The following is a 24,516-nucleotide window of genomic DNA, read 5'->3' as shown; positions in this document are numbered from 1 at the left end:
TGGGACATCTGGTGATGCTATTAATAAATAACAAGGGAAATAAAGTGGAATTGAATATCAAATTGGAATATTCAACTATAATATTATATATATATATATATATATATATATATATATATATATATATATATATATATATATATATATATATATATATATATATATATATATATATATATATATATATATATATATATATGAAATGTTTCTACCTAGACCTATTAGTAAAACATGCTCAAACATTTTTGAACAAGCCCAAAACATACTTACATACAATACATTTTCAATCTCACTTTATCACCTCAAAACACTTACCATAAGTCAGGATTTGTAAACTAATCCATTTTAATGTTTACATTATGCATGTTGATTTTCTGTAGTAATAAACTTGCTTAATAGCTCCCCTGGTAAAGTACTATATAAGTTTGAGTAGTGTGATTCTAAAATAAAATAAAACTCAAAGCTTTTTAATAAACGTCAACTTGCTTCTGAAAACGCATTTTATTTTTGTAACACTGCTTACAATTCCTAGGTTGATATATAAAACATTAATATTTTAATGTAAATCAGACATTTGATTTAAAAAAAAAACAAAAAAACAAATACAGTAAGTTTTTGCCACATGCAGTCATGTTTATCTGTTTCAGATAAAACTTTTAGCACCAGCCACTGGGCATTTCTCGCTCAAACTGGTGACAAGTGTGAAAGAAGCATTCATTTTGCAGAAATGTTGCCACAAACAGCAATTTTAATAAGCAAGGTTTGAAGTCTTTAGTCTTTTCTAGCCTTTAAGGTAGTTGTCTTCACTGTATGTCAAGATACAAGTTTCTTTTCCATTTGTTTAAAATGAAAGTGGTTAACAATGGTTGAAAATTAAACTGTGCAGTTTAACAAAGTGATTTTTCTTGACATTTTTTTTGTAGTTGAAATAATATGATGTATGATAAATAAAATATAGTACTAAAAGTAGTAGTAAAAGTACTTGCAGTTTATTAAATTTTTTTTGTAATAAACACCAGCTCAAAGAGCATGCCACAAAGCAACTTTTTCAAACATTACAACATCAAATGTTGTTGGAGGAAAGATCAAAGATCCCTAGTGCAATTCAAATGATTAAATTAAAATATAAATACATAAATAAAACAACACAAAACACAGAACACTATTTATTTATTGATATTTTTATAGTGTTAGTTATTGTGTTATCTATTTTTCAACACACAGTATGATCTGCACTGCATTTGTGAGTGTGTGCACGCACACTATTATCCATTTATCTGCTCCCTGACCTCACCCCTTGTGTAGTAAAACTGTATTTCCTATCTATTTTCTTCAAGCTGTTTAGTGCCCTCTCTCTTCCCCTTAAGCGTTCTTGAGTTTATGTTTTGGCCCCCCGGTAAAACAATAACTCTTTATGTTGTACACCTCTTGTAATCTCTTGAATAGCAATACAATGTAAGGACCTTATAGAACTGTACAACACATGTACAAATATTTTTTTAGGGTAATAAAGAATAAGAATAAATGGACTAAATAATAAAATACAAGTAATGTGACCTGACTATTTTTTAATAAATGATCAATTCTGTTTCTGCTGTTTCTTAGGCTTTAAAAAAAAACTGTACACCCATTTAGCATACGTCCTAGAGCTTACAGTTTTTTATGATTGCTTAAGCACAATTTTGAAATTAAATCTAAAACTAAATTAAATAAATAATCTAAAACTCATTTGAGATTATGACAATCATAAAAAGTCCAATCAATTCTGGTGGATAAAATCTCATCTTTATTTTCTTTTTAATTTTATGAAAAAATAAAGTTTCAAATGAGATTTACATTACTTTTTCAACTCTCATTTCATGCAACCTTTAATAATGAATGTCAGTATTAACTTAATATGCTACTGTTCATAGTTTATTTAAGCTTGTTCTCAGTACAGTAACTCAGATTAATTTATACTGTACCACTCGAAATGTTATCACTACTCCAAGATCTCAACATTTGCACAAAAATAATGAAAAATTCAAGGGTTCATTCTTATTCAATGTTAGCTTTTGCATTATTGATAATGTTAACATGCTTAAAAACATACTGTAAAGTGTTGCCAGATAGCGTAGTGCACTCGATTGCACAGCCACTTGAGGCCCACTCCAGTGCACCATGTTTCTTTACTTTCTGTTGGTGTTTTCAAGTATATACACATGTATAAACAAGCAGTGACCTCTGACCTGACCATTACTCTGTGTATGTGTGCGTATAATGTTAGGCTCCTGGGAGACTCTGATATTTCAAATCTCATTACCAGGCTCCTCACCGGGTGAACTGACCTATATGGCATACAGGTACCAAACATTATTAGCCCTCATTACAGAACCTCACCTCTGTGACAAAAACAAACACACACAGACATACACGCACACACACAGGTAAAGTTACATAAGGTGTAGTGCCTCCTTCATTAGAGAAAAGCTCAACGCTCACAGCAGGCTCAGTTCTGAGTTTCATACCTCACGGCAGATTTTGGGTCCTGAACTCACTCTGCTCATTATATCCCACCAGCAAACTCCCACATACTTACAGTACAACATCCAGCTTGAGATACACACTCATATCGCATTCAACTCAAGTGTACATCACTCTAAATGGTTTTAAGAGTCTTGTTCAAAACAATGACTGGTGATTTAGATGAACAGAAAGAGTTTGGACGTTATCCTAAACTGGACTTGGATTGTGTAGTAAGGATATTTTAGTAAACAGCAACTAACTACTAAAACTTTTGGTCAAAAACATTTTCATTCATTCATTCATTCATTCATTCATTCATTCATTCATTCATTCATTCATTCATTCATTCATTCATTCATTCATTCATTCACTTTCCTTATGCTTAGTCTCTTTATTCAACTGGGGTCGCCACAGCAAAATGAACCATCAACTTATCTAAGATATGTTTTACACAGCGGAGGGCATCGTTGCAGCTGCAACCCAATTCTTGGAAACACCCATACACTCTCACATTCACACATACACTACGGCCATTTTAGTTTATTTAATTCACCTATAGCACATGTCTTTGGACTGTGGGGGAAACCGGAGGACCTTAAGGAAACCCACGCCAACATGGGGAGAGCATGCAAACTTCACACAGAAATGCCAACTGACCCAGCCAAGACTCGAACCTGCAACCTTTTTGCTGTGAGGTGACGGTGCTAACCACTGAGCCAAACATATCAGTCAAGTGCAAGATTATTCTGTATACCTTTACATGTCTATGTTACTAGGAGGGGACTGTCGCTCTATACTGGTTAAGAGGAGACCGGGGTTTCTGCTCAAAATGCTACAAATATTTGGTTAGGTCTATTTTTGTAATATAAATGAAAACAAGTATTTTTTAAAATGTTTTAAAACACATGCTAGGTTGGGACGTGAAGCTGTGAGTGATGTCTACCTATACACACAAACAAACTTTTCTATGTAAATATTAAAAATACATTTTATTTATAAAGCGCCTCTCTTAGACTCAAGGTGCTACAACAGTAGAAACTATAAAAAGAAGAATGTACAACATCAAATCATAATAAGATCAATGACCTAGAAAGCATCAACAGTAGCAACAACAATAAAAGAATAGGGAATATAAAATATCACATTGACATCATAATACGATCAATGGCTTAGAAAAACACTCAAAAATGTTTTAAGAGATAGTTTTAAAATCTTCCTAATGGGAGCAGGCAAAGAATTCCACAATAAATACACACACAAAACAAAACATGTGTTCCTTCTTCATCTGCCAAAATATAAACTAGGCATATTTAACTTTGTAATATAATCTTTAATATGAAGAAGCTTGTCTAAAATATTTGTCATTTTTTACTTTTATGCGTTGTATTTGCATGGTTTTGAATTCAGTGTTTGTTCAAACAATTGTTTTAACATTGTTATAAAGAGGTTTGTACAAGAGTTAATGTAAGCTGTTCAAACATAACACTTTGCTTTGGTCAACACTGGATGTGTTCTGTTAACTTTGCTAAACTAGAATTAATAAAATTACAACTGAAGCTAAATATATACAATCTAAATAGAAATCTGCTCACAAAAAACAAAAACTGAACAAAAATCTATCAAAGTGAATAATAAAAAAAATAAATAAATAAATAAATAAATGGAAGTAAACCAACGTAATCTCACAGAAATTGCAATCTCAACCTTTTTATTTTTTATTTACTGGATAACTTGTATTAATTTGCAAAATCTCATTTGTAAATTTTAGTAAGGATTGCTTACCAGGGCATTCCTCTTTTTAAAAATCGTATGTTTCCATCTCTATGAAATTGTATAAATTAGTATGAACTTTTTAATATTTAAAATGGTTACGTAGGGCTGCAGCTATCAATCATTTTAATGATCATTTATTTTACCACTGAAATCGATTTATCGATCGATAAATCAGACATGAGCAGTACGGTGTATATAAGTGAGTACAAGTCAGTATATATACATACACACACGCATATATAAATAAACATGTCTAGCATTAACAAGCAGATTGTCTTGACCATGTCTAAATGCCTAAATGCATTGAGTTGCTGCCATGTGATTGGATGATTAGAAATTTGCATTATTGAGCAGTTGGACAGGTGTACCTAATAAAGTGACCATTGAGTGTGTGTCTATATCTAGCAATAAATATTAATGAATTAGTGACACTAAAGACAATTTTGTTCAATAAAGTGTTCAGGCTAAAGAAGACTAATTTTATGTTAACAACTTTGTAATAGAATGTAACAAGTTCTATTTTAAATATATTAAAACATATACACTAATTTTGTCAAATGAAAAAAAATCCCAAAACTTTATAACAATTATGAATAAAACTGATTTACTTATGTTCTTGTCTCTTCTTGTTCCAAAACATCCCTTTACTTTTATATACTTTTTTTATTATTTTGAACATAAAATAATATTCTTCATAATATTTTATTTTATGTGACAACCCCTCACGATGAGTATCATGGCAGAGGACCAAAACCACTAGAAATTTAGTACCCTGATATTTAAATCTTAGTCGTTGTGAGCTCCAGGGCAGCAGCAGCCGTTCAGTACTCATGAACCCACTGAAAACAGATTTACTTAAGAGAGTTCTTCTAGAATTTGCCACTGGATGGGATGCAGGTCTCTGTAGTGGGTAAACACAACATATATTTATAGCACATCTAATGTGCTACCGTTAGCTTTGACTAAGGGCAATAATTTATAATTCTTTTATTATGAATAAGTTCAATTCACCTTTATTTGTATAGCGCTTATACAATGTAGATTGTGTCAAAGCAGCTTCACATAAAAGCTTCACCAAAAACAAATAAGTTCTTTAAAGGTTCAGGACATAAGTACTTTTTTTGAAATTTTAACAGATTTGTGTATGTTGAGCATCAATTAAGACAACATTAACACCTGTCAGCTTTAATTGTGGGGAAAACTGGATAATTTTGAGCTTTTGTCAGCTAATTTCATCTTCCGGGTTTAACATTTTTTGGGGGGCAGGATCATAATTGGTGACGTAGCACGAATCGGCACATGTTTCTCATTATTATTCAAAGCAGAGTTTTCTTATCCTATGAGAAGACCCTGCTTCAAAAATATTCGTGAGAGCACGTGCTTTCCGAAGGCAAGGCAGACCTGTCAAGCTGTACGACCCAATGCCTGGGTAAAACCACGTCTGTGCACGGCACGGGTAGTATGTGTTTGTTTTCATGATTCACAGTCAGTGCCATTCTGTCAGTGCCGATACAGCAGAACTGTTGGTTTTCAGCAAGCATTTTTGACGAGAGCTGTACAAGAATTAAAGAATAGCGGACTTTGTCTTTCATCAGTTGAGTTTGTTACTGTTATGAAGCGGACAGGAGACAGAGGTAAGGAAACGTTAGGGTGTTTATTAAATGACAACAAGGAGCACATGAAGGATAGCCAGGAGGATCAGGAATGATGTTGGGGTCTTGTCCTCCGTGGCTGGGTAACAGGAATACACGAGGATGGACAGCACACACCAGATACAGCTGACAGAGGATGACACAGACTTGGAAGGACTGGAAGACAGGACGATTCGGGAGGACCAGGAAGACTAGGAGGAATACAAAGAGAACAGGTAAGTAAATCGTTTGTTTTAGCTGAGGATGACTACGCTGAGTGGTCGCTCAGTTGTCCGCTTTCGTCGAGACGAGCCCGGACAATGAGCGACTGGAGTGCTGTGCTTTTATCTGGTGCTCGTGAATGTGATGCAGCTGTGTGCTCATTAGAAGTCAGGTGATGGTGATCTTCGTGAGTGGGGATCGTGAGAGCCTGACCAATCCGTGACAGTACCCCCCTCCCCAGGGCCCGCTCCTGAGGGCCGACACCTCCGACGCCGTGGTGGTCTCCCTCTGCCTCTAGGCGCTGGGAACTCAGGGTGGCTCTCATGAAACTCCACCATGAGACTAGGATCGAGAATATCAGCTCTGGGAACCCATGTCCTTTCTTCGGGGCCGTACCCTTCCCAGTCCACCAGGTACTCCAACTGGCCGCCACGACGTCGGGAACGCAAGATCTCCTTCACTGCGTAGACGGCTCCTTCTTCTAGGAGCAGTGGAGGAGGGGGTTCCTCTTCGTGGTCAGGCTCTGTGGAGGGAAGAACAGGATCGTGATAGGGTTTCAGGAGTGATACGTGGAATGTAGGGTGAATACGGTAGTGAGAGGGTAATTGTAGTTTGTAGGTGACGGGGTTAACCTGTTCCACGATGGTGAAGGGACCAACAAATCGGGGACTTAACTTGCGAGAGGGCAGTCGCATGCGTATGTCCCGGGTGGATAGCCACACCTTTTGTCCGGGTGTGTATCTGGGTTCTTCAGACCTTCTTCTATCGGCGGTTACCTTGCTTCGACGGACTGCCCTCTGCAGATGTTGATGAGCCTCGTCCCAGACTCTCTCGCTCTCCCGGAACCAGTGATCCACTGCGGGGACATCAGATGGTTCGCCATCCCAGGGAAAGAGCGGTGGTTGGAAGCCCAGGACGCACTGGAATGGCGTGAGTCCGGTGGAGGGTTGCCGCAGTGAATTTTGGGCATATTCTGCCCAGCCCAAATACTGGCTCCAGGAGCTCTGGTGACCACTGCAGAAGGTCCTCAGGAACCGTCCCACCTCCTGAATCTTCCTCTCTGTCTGCCCGTTGGTTTGGGGATGATATCCAGAAGAGAGGCTGACGGCCACACCTAGGAGCTTGAAGAAGGCTTTCCATAGACGTGAGATGAACTGTGGACCTCTGTCCGACACAATATCTTCTGGAATACCAAATGACCTGAAGACTTGATTAAAGATATTGTCGGCTGTTTCAAAGGCTGTGGGAAGACCTTTCAGAGGGATTAGTTTGACAAACTTTGAGAATCTATCTACGATGACTAGAATACAGGTATTACCTTCTGACGAAGGGAGGTCAGTGATAAAGTCCACTCCTAGGTGTGACCAGGGACGGTTCGGAATCGGCAAGGGATGGAGCTTTCCAGCGGGTAGATGACGTGGGCTCTTGGATTGGGCACAGTCCTTACAGCCCTGAACATATTGCCTCACATCCCTTGCCATGTTTGGCCACCAGAATCGTTGGGATACTAGCGAGAGAGTATTGTTGATCCCTGGATGTCCAGTGCCTAGCGAGGTATGTAAGGAGTGGATCAGATCTACCCGGTGTTCAGGTGGTATGAACTGCCGATGAGGAGGGCATCCCGGCGGAGCAGGGGCTTCCGGAGTGGCAACGACTGGAGGAGCGTTCCAGGTGATCGGACAAATGGAGATGTGTTCGGGAAGAATCTTCGTTGGGAGTTCTTCATGATCGTGATGCTCGTGTAAACGAGAGAGAGCGTCTGCTCTTAGATTCTTGGGTCCTGGACGATAGGAAATGGAGAAATCAAAACGTGAGAAGAAAAGTGACCATCTGGCTTGACGTGGACATAGTCTCTTGGCCTCTTTGATATATTGGAGGTTTTTGTGATCTGTGATCACCTGGAACGGATGTTTGGCTCCCTCCAACCAGTGACGCCACTCCTCCAAGGCTAGCTTGATTGCTAGAAGCTCCCTGTCTCCTATGCTGTAATTCTGCTCCGCCGGGCTCAACTTCCGAGAGAAATAGGCACAGGGATGCAGTCGGGGCGGTGTATCATGATGTTGGGATAATACTGCCCCGACGCCGGTGGTGGATGCGTCCACTTCCACCACGAAAGGAAGATTTGGGTCAGGATGAGTCAGGAGTGGGGCCCTTGTGAACTCCTTCTTAAGAAGGCGGAAGGCTGCGGCTGCTTCTTTGGTCCACTCCAGTCCTTTGGGTTTACCCTTGAGGAGATTAGTGAGAGGTGATGTAATCCTGCTGTAGTCCTTGATAAACCGTCTATAAAAGTTAGCAAACCCAAGAAACCTCTGGAGCTCCTTAATGGAAGTGGGTTCTGACCAGGATAGAACAGCCTCAATTTTCTTCCCATCCATACGTATACCGGTTTGGTCAATGATGTATCCCAAGAAATGAATCGACTTCTGGTGGAATGAGCATTTCTCCGCTTTGAGGTAGAGGTGATGTTCTCTCAATGTGTGTAGGACCTCCGCAACGTGTTGGCGATGTTCGGCCTCACTCCGGGAGTAAATGAGGATGTCATCTATGTACACTATTACAAAGTGGTGAAGAAACTCCCGGAGGACTTCATGAATGAAGTTTTGGAATACGGAGGGGGCGTTGACCAGACCGTAAGGCATGACCTCATATTCATAGTGGCCAGTAGGGGTCACGAATGCTGTCTTCCATTGGTCCCCCTCACGTATTCTTATCAGATTATACGCGCTGCGGAGGTCCAATTTAGTGAAGACTTTAGCTTCTCGGAGCTGTTCCAAAGCGGCTGGTACCAGAGGAAGGGGATATCGGTATTTTACTGTACCGTTATTTAGGACCCTGTAGTCGATGCATGGACGCAGCCCTCCGTCCTTCTTGGCCACAAAGAAGAAGCTTGAGGCGGCTGGTGATTTTGAGTGACGTATGTACCCCTGACTCAGAGCCTCCCTTATGTAATCTTCCATTGCCTGATTCTCTGGAAGCGAGAGCGGGTAGATCCTACCTCTTGGCAACTGGGCATCTGGAACTAGGTCGATCGCGCAGTCCCATGGCCGATGCGGCGGTAGCTGGGAAGCTCTCTTGGGGCAGAAGACATCATGAAAGGAGCTGTACTCCTTAGGAATGTGGATAGACTGCTTCTCAGGAGGACTCTCGACCGATGTTGTAAACAAAGAAATGGGGTTCCGACCTTGAAGAGGGAGATTTGGAAAACAGGTAGGTGTACATCCAGATCCCCATTTCTTTATCTCTCCTGTGCCCCAAGAGATGATGGGATCGTGCTTCACCAGCCACGGGCGCCCTAGAATGATGTCCATATTTGCACCCTCCAGAACCAGAAATTGAATCCTCTCTTGATGTAACAACCCCACTTGAAGAAGGATGTCTTCGCATTGTCGATGGATACGGGTCGAAGATCGAGTGCACTGGGTTATCGGTTGTATCTGGTATATATGCGAGGACGCCTCAGTACGTAGGTGGAGTTGACGACAGAGGGATTGGGAGATGAAGTTCCCTGCTGACCCGGAGTCGATGAGGGCTGTGACAAGGAGAGAAATAGAGGCAGTAGTTATTTGTACGGTGGTAGTAAGTGGTTTACATTGTTCAATATTCGTACTGAATACACTCACTGAAGTCCGAATGGGACGAAGGGGACACTCCATACGGGTGTGTCCACTGACACCGCAGTATAGACACAGACCCCGGGTCAGCCTCCTCTGTCGTTCCGCTGATGTCAGTCTTCCAGACTCTATTATCATGGGTTCTGGTTCTGGAGAGGCTGTTGACTCAGGCGATTGGAGGAGTGCAGACGAGGGGGTGATGGTGTCCTGTTGATAGGAACGGAGACGATCGGAACATCGGAGAGAATGTTGGATGAATCTCTCCAGACCCATAGTATCATCTAATGTGGCCAGCTGGATTCGGAGAGTGGGTTCCAAGCCGAGCCGGTACGTGGTCAACAACGATCTCTCATTCCATCCACTTGCAGCTGCTAGAGTGCGAAACCGGAGAGCATATTCCTGTGTAGATAGAGTACCTTGCTTTAGATGATACAGCTGCTCTCCAGCGGCTACTTCCCCATCAGAACGTCCAAACACCTCTTTGAAATACTCCGTGAAGGTAGTGATGGAATTCATGACCGGCCCGGCTTGGTTCCAGATCGTCTCAGCCCATTTAAGTGCAGGTCCAGAGAGTAGTGATACGATGTAGGCGATCTTTGACTTATCTGTGGGATATAGAGAAGGTTGCATTTCGAATATGAGGGAACATTGTAACAGAAAACCATTGCACTCCCCCGCTCCGCCTGAGTAGGGCGCTGGTCGGGCCATGGGACTGGAAGGAAGGGCCGAAGAAGAAACTGTGGAGGCGGAAGTGCTCGGTGCTGGTGGTGCGTTGGAAAGTGGAGCTGGTGGCTGTAGAATCCGCTTCAACTGGTCCACCAGCTCTTGAAAGTGATCGGGGGTGCTCATGTTGTCGTCGTTATGGGTCCGGGCTTCTGTGATGAAGCGGACAGGAGACAGAGGTAAGGAAACGTTAGGGTGTTTATTAAATGACAACAAGGAGCACATGAAGGATAGCCAGGAGGATCAGGAATGATGTTGGGGTCTTGTCCTCCGTGGCTGGGTAACAGGAATACACGAGGATGGACAGCACACACCAGATACAGCTGACAGAGGATGACACAGACTTGGAAGGACTGGAAGACAGGACGATTCGGGAGGACCAGGAAGACTAGGAGGAATACAAAGAGAACAGGTAAGTAAATCGTTTGTTTTAGCTGAGGATGACTACGCTGAGTGGTCGCTCAGTTGTCCGCTTTCGTCGAGACGAGCCCGGACAATGAGCGACTGGAGTGCTGTGCTTTTATCTGGTGCTCGTGAATGTGATGCAGCTGTGTGCTCATTAGAAGTCAGGTGATGGTGATCTTCGTGAGTGGGGATCGTGAGAGCCTGACCAATCCGTGACAGTTACCATTCAGACACATCGCCTATATCCGTGCTGCAGTGTTCGCCATATGTTTAAAATCTTCCAAATTATTGGCAGGGTTAATGGTTGAAATAGATAGGGCAAGAGACCTGCTGCACTGCTATCCACTGTGTCTGTATTCAGACACGGGGATTGAGAAGGAGAGAAGTTTATAGTGTATAAACACGATTATCTTTATAATGATATAACAAATTGTGGGTATGTAATATTTCGAATAACAAATGCAGCAGGACATTAAATTACTTACTGTTTATTTCTTTGCATTTTAACTTTACAAACTATAAAATCACGGGTCTCCTCAAGGTTTATGTCTCATTTTGTGAGCCAACTGACAACAGTTGTTCAGTCCCCTCTTTTTCCCCTGCTCTGCTGGCTACGCCCTCTCATCTCTCTGATCACAGAACTCAATGCCCATCTTGGAGCATTTTTGAAAAAAAAAAAAAATCTTTTTTTGAACCGAAAGAGGGGGTTTCATGGCCCTTTAATGTTGTATCAGAGTTTGCATTACATAGTAGCAATTGGCCTTTTGTTGTTTATTCATCAAGCTTTTTAATAAGAAATATGTTATGTTTTCATTAGTTACAGTGATGATATGGAATTAGTAACAGAGGCTTTTGATCATCAAAGTAATTAGTTGTAAATATAATGAAGAAATGCATTCGTTAAAATTATTATAATGAATAATGAAGTAATAAAGTTTTCAAAGACTCTTATCTGTGATTACCTATGCCATCACCTCTTGAATATAATGTTTTTTATATTGGCATTGATTGTAACATCCTTGGACACTTGACATCATGATAATGTTCTTCGCTCCATGATAAAAAGGGTTCTTTGAAGAACTTATCACCAAATGGTTAGGTAAACCAACACAGATTCTTATATAGTATTAATTCTTATATAAACTTCATTTTTTCAAAGTCAACAAAGTAATATTTTAACAGTAATGAAATATCCTTTAGAAAGCCTCAAATAAATACAACGAAATAACTGAATAAAATGTGCTCAATTAGTCAAAACTGCGAGTGAAATAAAGCCATGTAAAGCTCTAGGTAAATGAAGTGTTATGTTAAAACATCTATAAGGTTTTTTTTAAACTGAGGAAACGCTCGGATTTATTCAGTGATTGAATGCTGTGCTACTGTGGCCTTGGGAAACAAAAAGCAAACTAAAGGAATTAATCCCAGACAATACAGGAAAAGTCCACAGCAAAATAGAATTAAGATATGAAATATATATTTGTAAAAGGGCCGCATATGTAGTGGCTCACCACAGAACTGCTCTGGGCCATCTATAATTGCTTGTGTTTCCACCAGAACCGAAAAGGAGAAAAATGTCCTTGCTCGCCTCTGCCTCAATAACAATAAATCATGTATAATTAATGTCCAAACGGATGCATGAAAATGTTTTTTTCCCCCAGTATGCATTGTAGCAGATGATTTTATATGTAGTCATGCTTTATAAGGCAATCATCACTATATTACTCGCATTGCTTGTACAACAAACACAAATGAGACATTGTTTTTCACTTGCGTGGTAGATGGTAAAACGTCATAACATCATGTTTTACTTATAAAAATGGACTACTCACATTGTTTTGAAAAGACGTACAAGTATTGTTTGATACAGATTTTTCTGTTTGTGCACCACTACATAGCATGTATCTGTTTTAGATAAGAAAAAGTGTGTGCCAAGTTAACTGCTTCAAGCTAAATGGGTTTTGAAGATATACTTACTCAGTAAATAACATTAGCATTGCTATTGTCAGGCATTTTCATGAGCACATCTGGGGTTTATTGATTCATAGATCCCAAGATGTAATATTAAACATATGGCTCCTTGGTAAAATGTAAATTCTGCTACATTTTATTGACTTCTGAATGCTATAAAAGCTAAATATTACAAAATAGTTTAAAGTCTTCTGTAAGACAACGAGATACAGTACTTGTTTCACATTAACAATGAACTCAGTGCACTCATATCTTCAGCAGTGTTTTGCAACTTGTATATTATTTAAGTTAAAATGAATACTGGTGGTTAAAAGAGTGAACTAATAAAGACAGTTTTTATTTTGTTCTCCTTGGCTCACAAAAGCTGCATTTATTTGATGACAAAAACAGTTAAACATGCAGACTATTTAATTAACTATGAACCTAAATAAATAAATAACACTTTAGTTTAAGTACTAATTCTCACTGTTAACTGGTAGTGTATTACCTGCCTATAATTAAGATATTGGCTCTTTGTTTGTATTTATAAATTATAATGTATGATCTTATATTCTTAACCTAATACCAAACCTAACAACTACTTTAATAACTAATAACAAGCAGCAGATTGTGAGTTTATTTAGCTAAAACCAATAGTTAATAATTACATTAAATTAGTACATTCAATTAAAATGTGGCCAAATATTATTCTAGTTTTGATAACTGTCCTCTGTTAGACTATATTTAAAATATGATTTTTGCTGTGATTTAAAGCCATATTTTCAACACTTTTTGTGTCACATGAGAATTAGAATTCACTCTGACTTGAAATTCGGGCCATTTTTCTCTGGTTAAATGTTCTAGGAGGTCTAAGACAGGGGTGCCCAAACTCGATCCTGGAGGGTCGGTGTTCTGCAAAGTTTAGTTCCAACCCCAATCTGACACACCTGGGTTAGCTAATTAAGTTCTTAGTAGGCTTTCTAGAAACATCCTTGCAGGTGTGTTGAGGCAAGCTGGAGCTAAAATCTGCAGGACACCGGCCCTCTAGGACCGAGTTTGGACACCCCTGGTCCATTTCAGTTATGTTCTGTGAAGAAAAGTAAACATAACTAGTCTGATGTACATTTAAAATGTTTTGAAATGTATGTTGCTGTAATTCAATCTTCTCAAAAGCAGCATTTTATATTGAATTGACCATACAGTATGCACTATTTCATATGGATTTCAATGAGCCAGCCTAGTTATTTCCGGCGTCCTGTCATTCTTGCTAAGTTTAAGATCAGCCTTGTTCATAATCAATGATCTACTCTGCCTGACTGAGACTCAATTTAAAATGGGTCACACAGAGAACAGAACTCTGACAGTATTGCTGTGTTGTTAATCTGACGTAAACACCAATCCTATCAAATAAAAAGGAATTGACTTTTCTTTTGCATGATGTTGTTTTTATGTAACTATTAACTATTATTTTTTTATTTTATTTTCTGTGTTATGGATAAAATATTGTAATTTTAATAGTTTAAAAAAATTATATGACTTTTGGAAATCACCAAGCGACCCCCTGTCAGTGTTCCGCGACCCTCCCCGGTCTCCCACTTTGGTAACCACTGCTTTAAAGCAAACTAATTGTAAGATATAAGAATATTGTGACTGAAGCTATCAAACTGACTTCAACAGGCATGAACCACCACTCTAAACATACAAAGTTGAAGTCATAATTATTAGCCCCCTGAATTATTAGCCCCCCTGTTTATTTTTTCCCCTATATTCTGTTTAACGGAGAGAAAAAAAAAATGGTCAACACATTTCTAATCATAATAGTTTTAAGAACTCATTTCTAATAACTGATTTATTTTATCTTTGCCATGATGATAATATTTGACTGATATTTTTCAAGACACTTCTATACAGCTTAAAGTGACATTTAAAGGCTTAACTAGGTTAATTAGGTTAACTAGGCAGGTTAGGGTAATTAGGCAAGTTATTGTTTCATGATGGTTTGTTCTGTAGACTATCGAAAAAAAAAGCTTAAAGGGGCTAATAATTCTGACCTAAAATGTTTTAAAAAAAAATAAAAAACTGCTTTTATTCTAGCCGAAATAAAGTAAGTCTTAAAGTAAGTCTTAAAGTAAGACTTTCTCCAAAAGAAAAAATATTATCAGACATACTGTGAAAATTTCCTTGCTCTGTTAAACATCATTTGGGAAATATTTAAAAAAGAAAAAACTAAATCAAAGGGAGGCTAATAATTCTGATTTCAACTGTAAGTCATTGGTCAGATTTGATTGAAAATTACCAAAACATTTTCTTTCAAAATGCTATTTCTGCCTTAGCAAAAATAGCATTGCACTGCATTACATTTTGATTTCACTTGAAAATCAAATTGGATTTTTAAACATCTTTTTATCTTGTTTTATGTTTGAACAACTACAATAAATGAATTCTTAGGACTATTTAATTGACAGAATTTTGAAACTAAGCACTGCTTTTAAGGAAACCTCGTTAAATTGAAAATACAATCCCAATTTTCTTTTTTTCTACTGAGTTAAAATATTCTGTGCATGGTCAATTTAATTCAAAGTTAGAAATACACGTGACTCGTAAGAATATATCCCGTATTCTCTCTCTCTCTCTGTGTCTTTGAATAGTATTATTTCCACTTTCACCAGCTGCTGTGATTTCATGCAGTGTCATGTTACTGAATTCATTTAATTTGAGCATGTTCATATCTTTCCTGTCCCTCATATATTTGTCCTCTTTTTTCAACATCCCTGGACAAGAAATTTAACACACCTCTGGCACGCATTTACAGCTCAACCTGGTCCTTCTCAGCTCAAATTGTCGGTTCTGCGTGTGAGCTTTCACTTTATTCACTTTGGTCTTGGCGTTCTTTTATATCGCCGTGTGTATGTGCTTTCAATTCCATCCCTACTTCAAAAACCCATTGAAGATTAATTACTTTTCCATTACTTTTTTCTTGACTTGTTCTCTGGTGTTGTCACTTTCTTTATTTGCAGTAATTTCCAGCAACATCCTACTGGTAGATGCTGTAATATTTTTTGTGCCAAAACAAATTGTTCTTTTTCCATTGGCAGTCATTTATATGTACTGTTGTAATGTGGACATAATAAACCACATTTAGTTGAACATAAATATTTTAAATCACAGTATGTAACGTTTGGTGCTCTAATGCCAAAGGTTAATAATAAATAACCCTCTGTGCTTCTTGCAGAAGAACATTGGAGATATGATATGATAGATATGATGAATGATGCAGGGTCTCTCCACTGCAGAGATCCTTTATGTGAATCAGTGGAACTCTGATCATTGAAGATCATTTTGAAACAATCCAGTTTTGAATTAGCAGATTTTTAATTATTATTAAAGCGATGGTTCATCCAAAAATTGCCATTGTAGGGGTGGTCAAATATATACTTGCATTGACTTATTAGTTGTTTTATTATTATTATTATTATTATTATTATTATTATTATTATTATTATTATTATTATTATTATTATTATTATTATTCATTCATTCATTTATCCATTCATTATTATTTTCGGCTTAGTGCCTTTTTTAAAGGAGGGGGGGGGGGTGTTTCACCACAGAGGAATGAACTGCCTACTTATCCAGCATATGTTTTATGCAGCGGATGCCTTTCCGACTGCAACCCATCACTAGAAAACATCCATACACTCTCATTCACAAACATGCATTACGGACAATTAAGCTTACCCAATTCACCTATAGTGCATGTCTTTGGACTGTGGGGGAAACTGGAGCACCTGGAGAAAACCCACAGTGCCACTAATATTAATAATAATATTAATAATAATAATAATAATAATAATAATAATAATAATAATAATAATAATAATAATAATAATAATAATAATAATACAATTATTATTATTATTATTATTTTATTTTATTATTATTATTATAATTATTATTATTATTAAATTTAGGCTACAGATCAGTGCAAACTATTTAGAAGTAGATACAATAGTAGATATAATAAGATATAATAAGCAGAAAATTAGGATTTTTTGTCATAGACAAATATCATTGTTAATGCTTTATTAAAAGTAAAAATTGAACCCTAAAATATAGTGTGATAATATAAGCTAAACTTAAATTAGTTGGTAACACTTTACTTGAAGTGGTGTTCATAAGATTGTCATTGAACCTTTCTAATCATGTCATGAATGTTAATGAGATTTTAACATGCTTATAACATCTTTCAATGTGTCATTCGTTCAATTATGACATTTTAGATGCAAAGGTGACATTACATAAGGTGACTTGACATAAATACACAAGTAAATTGCAACCTGTTTTTGCGTTTGTCATGACAACTTGACATTACAAAGAAAACAAAACATGTCATAAATCTGTCATAAACATGATTGCAATGAAGCCATTAGAATTATGTAATGACTTTTCTAACAGAATCATTAAAATTGTATGATATATATTAATAACTACAGTGGTACAAGCTGAATTTGTCATTAAAATGTCATTAAATGTTACTATACTTTAAAAAATATACTGATAGAGTAATGACACTTTTAATGAGACATTTCAATGCCAAAACGTTTGTTCCACTGGAAAAAAAAATGATTAAAAAAATATTCATGACCAAGTTATAATGGTCTCATGACAATCATGTTTATGACAGATTTATGACAAGTTATGTTGTCTTGGTAATGTCAAGTTGTGATGTATTTGTTTATGTCAAGTTGTCATAACAAACAATGTCATCTTTGCATTTAAAATATCATAACTGAGTGAATGACACTTTATAACAGTTGTCATAAGCATGCATAAAAACTCCTTCATATTTATGACATATTTCATGACAGTCTTATGATCACCCCTTCAAGCAAAGGTTTACCAATTAGTTTTACTAATTTCACTGTTCAGTTTTTTCAATGCAGAAATCAGTGGTGCATTAATTAGCATGATCATAATGTTATTTTCCTGATGCCTAGATGACTGGCTCATATACGCAGAGTGTTCATAAGGAAAGATGCAGATTCAAGCAGCTGCTATTGAGATAAATGAAAATGTTTACAGTTAGAATCTCTCTCCACGTGTTACAGATGTCTCACACATCCCTAAAGCTCCCCCAGTCCCAGACAGACCAATCTCCATTCACAAATCCCCGAACTCCTCCTGCATCCAGAACACTTCCAAGTGACAGCTTAAAAGTTGATTATGCTCCTGAGTAGCATTAATAATTCAGTCCTTTTGGCTGAAACTAAAGAATAAAGGCCATTAAACATTTATATCCATTCATTAAATCTAAAAGGACGGTCTCAGTTTAACTGTATAAAGTATTCATGCTCTCTAGAACCAGCCTGGGGCACCGGATCACAAAGTTGAGTTACTGGCTTTGCTGTGGTTGTGTATTGTATTAAATGTTAGTCATTAATCAGCATCTCTATGTGCAATGACACCACTCATGAGTCCCAGCTGCCTTTACTATAGAGTGGCTACAAAAACACTTTGGTATGTAATCAGATGCATTCTTTCCTCGGGATCTAATATGAAGTGGCAAATTGTCATAGTTTCTGCTGCAGTACTGTACCTGTGGCTGTAATTACGCCTGATTTGAGTCTTGGGCTTAAACTGTGATTCATCCAAATGGCTCATTTTCCCATTTCATCTTCTCTGTTCTTCCTAATTAAAGCTGCTCTGCTTTCATCATCGCTCCTCAGACTCCTCAGATCGCTCCTATTGCCGTGTTAGAGGCTCGGATTTTTGCATCGGTGACTGTAGCGCCTCTAACTAGCCATTTGTGTAATTTCATATTGTCATGAAATGCATCATCATGAATGCAGAGGCTTTGTCAAATATACCCTTGAGATAAAATTGCTGGTTGTTGGAGCAGTCAGGTGTGAGAATTGGCAATACCAGTTATTTTCTTTTCAGTCCCAATTCAGGGACTATTAATGCAAATGTACCAATACAAATACAAGAATTCTGAAAATAGAATGTGTAATTATAGTTATTGTACACTACAACCCTATTATTAATATTAAGCAGACCTAAATGGCAAATTCTAGACCATTTTTGGGTGTCATTCATTAATTATAAATCTTTGTTTAACTGTAATTATAGGCTATGGTTAAATTATAGCTCCAGGACAGGACTGTTATGCTGACCAAAGCACTAATCACGGTAATCAAAAATATGTCAAGTGTGATTATTGTCAAATATTAATATTTTAAATAAATGTGGTCAATGTGTAAAAATTAAAGAGACCAAAAATGGATCAATTTTTCTTGGTTCATTGATTTATTGGTTATGGGTAAAATGTTGATATTTGTTTTCAAATTGATCCTTTTCCCCCTTCTTTCAGAAAATAGCTGTTGGTCGGAATAACGAACATTGGGTGTGATTGAAAATCAGGGTTATTTCTCTGTGCCTTAACTCTTCTTCCTGCAAGTTAAAACATTGGTTTTGTCTAAAAATAAATCTCTGTGTCTGTATGTCTGATACAGGCCAGAAACAAGCTAACAAGCCAACAATTACAAGTATAAAAGTTATTCAACAGACTGTATTATTTGACTTGAGTTAGTTAAGCAGATTTGATTGAATTCTATGCGTGACTTTTTAAAATATATATTATAGCCTTTTTCTTTACCAGGAAAAAACACATTGAGATTAAAAATCTCTTTTACAACTGTGTCCTGGCCAAGATTATGCAGAATATAGTTTAAAGAGTTTAACAAACAAATGCATAAACAAATAAAATAACAGGTAACATCATTCATCTATCAACTCACACATAAAAGGACAGTTAAAACTAGTCAAAACATCTACAGGCTAATGTTTCAAATTCCAAATCATTTAAAATCTTTTTAAATGCATGTAGAAAAAATCAACTTTGTTTGCAGGTTATTTCATGCAAGAAGGACTGCATATTTAAAAGCCTGTTTTGCCATTTCAGTACGCTCCACTGGTACAGACAATAAATTAAATTCCTGAGAGTGAAGGCTATAGCTAGAGACAGGTAAATGTTTAGAGACATTTACCTAAAATTTTAGAATAATTAAATGCATATTTTTTCTGTACACCATATACATATTGTACAGTTTTAAGTAATTATCTTATGTGTGTGTTAACAAATTAATAACAAATAATTCAAATGTACAGTCATTCTGCAGTACATAATATACATATATATATATAAATAAACAGGGCTTGACATTAACTTTTTGATCACCAGCCACTGTGGCTAGTAGTTTCTCAACATAACTAGCCACTCGTCATTTTAACTAGCCACAATTTTATTGTTGGGAAAATATATTTTATACACATAAATATGACTTTGACATGCTAAAATTACTTGATTTAGTGTTTTTGTGTTATCTCCACATGCCTCCTCTTTCATTTAACTTTTTGTGTGTTGTGTATGAGCTTGCTCAATAATCATGAGAAATGGGTCATTATTTCATAGTATTACAATTAGTTTTTATTTCACATAATTTTCAGAGCTCAAAATGAAGGATTTTCCAAATTTATCTCTGACCACACCAAACATAAACAATTAATTATTTCTTAGCCACAAATTTATTATGTGTCAAAACAAGCAAAATATAGCTGTATACTATACTTTTTATTAAACAAAACATATGCACAGTAATCTGTCCTGGCTAAAGGTCACCAGTTAACTACACAAATTGGGAGTTAATGTCCCATTAAAGCAATGTTATTGTAAAAAAATGATAATTAAACCATATTAACACAAAAGAAAGCAGGTAAAAAGCATACCGTGTGATAATGAAAGATGATCACACACACGGGTAATGTTAGACCCATAAATAATCTGTTCAAAGAATGGTTAAAGCAAAAGCAACTGTCGCTGCTTACAATAAGTCAACTCTGGAAATCATGAAAGCAGCAAGACTGTGGGTCTTACTTTTTGTCTTCTCTATTTGAAAGAGAACCGATCACATCAGTTGTGTTTCTAGACACAGTTGCTTCACGAAAGGAAATGGGAGCGCGCACGCGTTATAAACAGTCACGCGCGTCACCTCAGCTGCTAACATGAGTTCACCTGCTTTGCTCACGCAAATGCAATTATTTTTGTCGTGTTGCTTCTCAATTCTAAGATCGCCTTTGCATGCATATTGAACCATCCTTATTGTCCAACCCTGCTTTTAAGAATTATTATCTGGGAAAATTATTTTCAATAAGCCAAAGTGGCTGTGTACGTCTTACCACCGCTAAAATCCACCTGCATTTGGCGGGTTGGTGGGTGTTAATTTAAAGCCCTGTATATATATTTTTTTATATATACTGTATATATTTATTTTTTAATTGTTAGTAATTGAAGGAAGAACAAGGTAAAATAATACAAACAAAGATTTGACAAGACATTACATTTTCCCCCATGAACAACCCCCCTCCCCTTTAAAATAAATAAATAAAAATAATAATTATTTGACAAATTAAATACTTACATGGTCACAGAGTTTTGATAGTATAATGAGGAAGTATTTAACATCAATGTTTGCCCATTGAGTTTGACTGCATTATTCTTTAAAAGCACATACCTTTTAATTTTCTTATTAGTTTTAGTTTGGGGAAAGTGTTACGCCTTTTTCAAAGTATGAGATCATTGGATTTCATACTGTATAAAAATGTTTAGTGCACAGTAAAACCCAAAAAGTTAAGGTAACTCAAACCATTTGAGGAAACCGATTGCAAAAACCATTTAAGTTTAAAACTAATCCTAATGAGTACTGTGAACTTAATCCATTTGAGTAAACGAAGCAATTTGAGCACAGTGAAACCCAATAAATGAAGAGAACTCAAATTTTAATAAGTACTGTAAAACCCAATAAGTTCAAGGCAACTCAAACCGTTTGAGAAAACCGATTGCTACAAACCATTTGAGTTAAAAAACAAATCTATTCGAGTACAGTGAACTTACTCCATTTAAGTTGAATTATTAATCATTATTTACAACACTGAGTTCAAAACTCTTTTTGAATTAGTAGAATTAACTTTTAGTCAATTTTGAGTTAACTACACTCATTTCATTTAATAAAGTTGACTGTTGGATTTTACAGTGTGGATCCTCTAAGAGAGTATTTAATGTTTTTCAATCTTAAAAATAGCATCATATCACTAAACCAGAGCGAAACTAAAGGTGGTTTACTTGATTTCCAATCAAGCAATATTCTTCTCCGAGCCATAAGACACACAAAGGCATAAGCATCTTGATAATTATTGGACATGACTGTACCTTGTACAAGTACCCCCAAAACAGCCATTTCAAAACTAAGCCTAATGACTTTATTATTTGCTTCGGACAGAATTTTAAATATAGGGGGCATGCCCAAAACATGTGAGCCAAATCTGCTTTGGCAGAATGACATCACCCACATGTGTCACTTACAAGTCTGTGGAGCACCTTGAATTGAATTAAGCTTAAGCGAGTACAGAAGGTCATTTTAGGTTTCCTCTGAAAAATCCTCTCCCAAATCCTTTGACCATTCTGCATGGAGTTTATCTAGATTAATATTATTTTTTAGACATTAAAGTGTTATACAGGTATACATTAGAAATTACCCCCTTGAAATTTAAGGAGGAATGGAGGGATTTGCGGAACAATAATTTTGAATTAGAAGACGAATTTGAAAATTACAATATTTTTAGTAATTTTATTTAACTGTAAAACTGACACATGGTCAGCTTGACTGAACTTTTCTGAGAGTTGGTCTCAGAAGATTGATGTCTAGAAGTAATCTTTACCGGCTGTCTTTCTCTCTCAACGTGTCTATAGCCGCCACCATAAATCAGCCCTTGTTATTAGCCCGCTGTTGACCTCTGTGGATCCAACTTCTTAGCCTGTCTCCGCATGTTCCTTATGTACACACTGAACGCTGTGTGCTTAGATACTGAGATATTGATTTAGAGATACTCCTGTGCAATTCACAACATACAGTCTGATCGATTTCGAGCAGAGTGACAACGACCACATACCGCACTTCTTCATTTCATTCAGAACAGTGCTGTTTTGAAGGTTTCTTCTCCTTTTTTCTTTTTGTCTTTGTCCTCCTGTGCTCTAAGGTTGTGTTGTTGTGTTGCTGTTGTGCTTAACTGCAAAAATCCTTAACTGCACATTTCAGATCGATTTACTGTAACTATAGTGCACACTGACTGAATAAGCATTCAGTATGAATTCCAATGTTTAACCAAAAAGCATAAAAAAATTTTATATTATTTTATTATTTATATTATTATTCATAAAAAAAATAAATAAATAAAAAAAAAAATGACAGTCTCTAAGAAACACTAAATGACAGTTGGATCCTAAATGTAGTCCTGGGGTTCTTTCCCCAACTTGCGCTGCTTTCAGTGTTCTCGCTTTATAGCTTTTATTCCCCGTCCTTTTTAATACAGAGCTTCTAAAGCCTTCTCTCTGCTGTTATTGAAAATGTTCTGTAAGCCTAGAAAACTGAGAGAATACTTTGAAATTGTTTTCAGCAACACTGTTTGCAGTTTAACACGTGTATCATTGCAGTGTTTTCTGAATGATATGGACAGTGTTTCCACCACAAGATACTATAGATAGATAGATGGATTGATAAATAGACGGATAGATTGGAAAAGATAGCATAGACTAATTGGAACCTGATCTAAATGATTGACTGATCTGTAGCTGTTAAAATGAATTCTGTCAGAATTTTGTCAAAAGACCTCCAACTTGTCAGCGCCAATAGCCTAGTAGTTAAGTGTGGCAACATATAGCACCACAGTGCTCATGGCGACCCGAGTTCGATTCCTGGTACGAGGTCCTAGGCTAACCCTTCCCCTCTCTCTGCTCCCAATGCTCTCCTCTCTGTCCTCTGGCTATCTTATCCCAATAAAACGTGATAAAAAAACATAAAAAATAATAATTAAAAACTTCCATCTTTAATTATATTTTGTAATTAGATGGCAAATTATATTATATGATATGCATACGTTTTCCAACTCACCTAATTTATATCACTGCATTAATTTCTTCTTCTGCATCTTGACTCAGTACCATGTCTTCGACAGTGGTGATATTTTCAACAGTACGGGCAGTGTGTGGACGATCACTTCCTGCCAAGTGACATACTGATCCAGTGTGGTCAAATTTGCCAACAAGTAATCCAATCCATCTTTCGTCCAGTTTTTAGTTGGAAATTCATGAAGAAAACTGAAGCAGTGTATCTTTCAGTTCTCATAAACCTTTGATCAAACTCTTTATTCGAAAACTCCACTATTTAAGCCTTACGCATCTTAAAATAAATCATCATTACGTCATCCCCAAGGTACAGTAAATAAAAGGATTATTCGAATGCTCAGGTTGCGCTGTTATTCCAGTATGAAATTTAGTCATTCTTATTCCTGTTCCTTCCTGTTCAACTCCGCTCACATGCTCTGGCTGCTACAGTACATCGGTTCATGTTCACTATGTTACATAACTGCCCCCTGCTGGTCATGACTTTCTTGTGTTAGACCATTTTGTGCTGTGCCGCGTAGTACTGCAGCACTGCGTGCCGTCACGTTCATTCACGCGCACATTCTCAGAAGCCACATCTGTATACATTCGATTAGTCAGTACTGTAGCCAAATCTGGAGCTTATCTAACGTACGATAGCAGTCCAAAAACTCGATGCACACCCAAATTTATGTTATAGAAAAAT

Source organism: Danio aesculapii, chromosome 3, assembly GCF_903798145.1.
Source record: "Danio aesculapii chromosome 3, fDanAes4.1, whole genome shotgun sequence".
Taxonomy (NCBI): Eukaryota; Metazoa; Chordata; class Actinopteri; order Cypriniformes; family Danionidae; genus Danio; species Danio aesculapii.
This window is presented reverse-complemented; position numbering follows the sequence as displayed.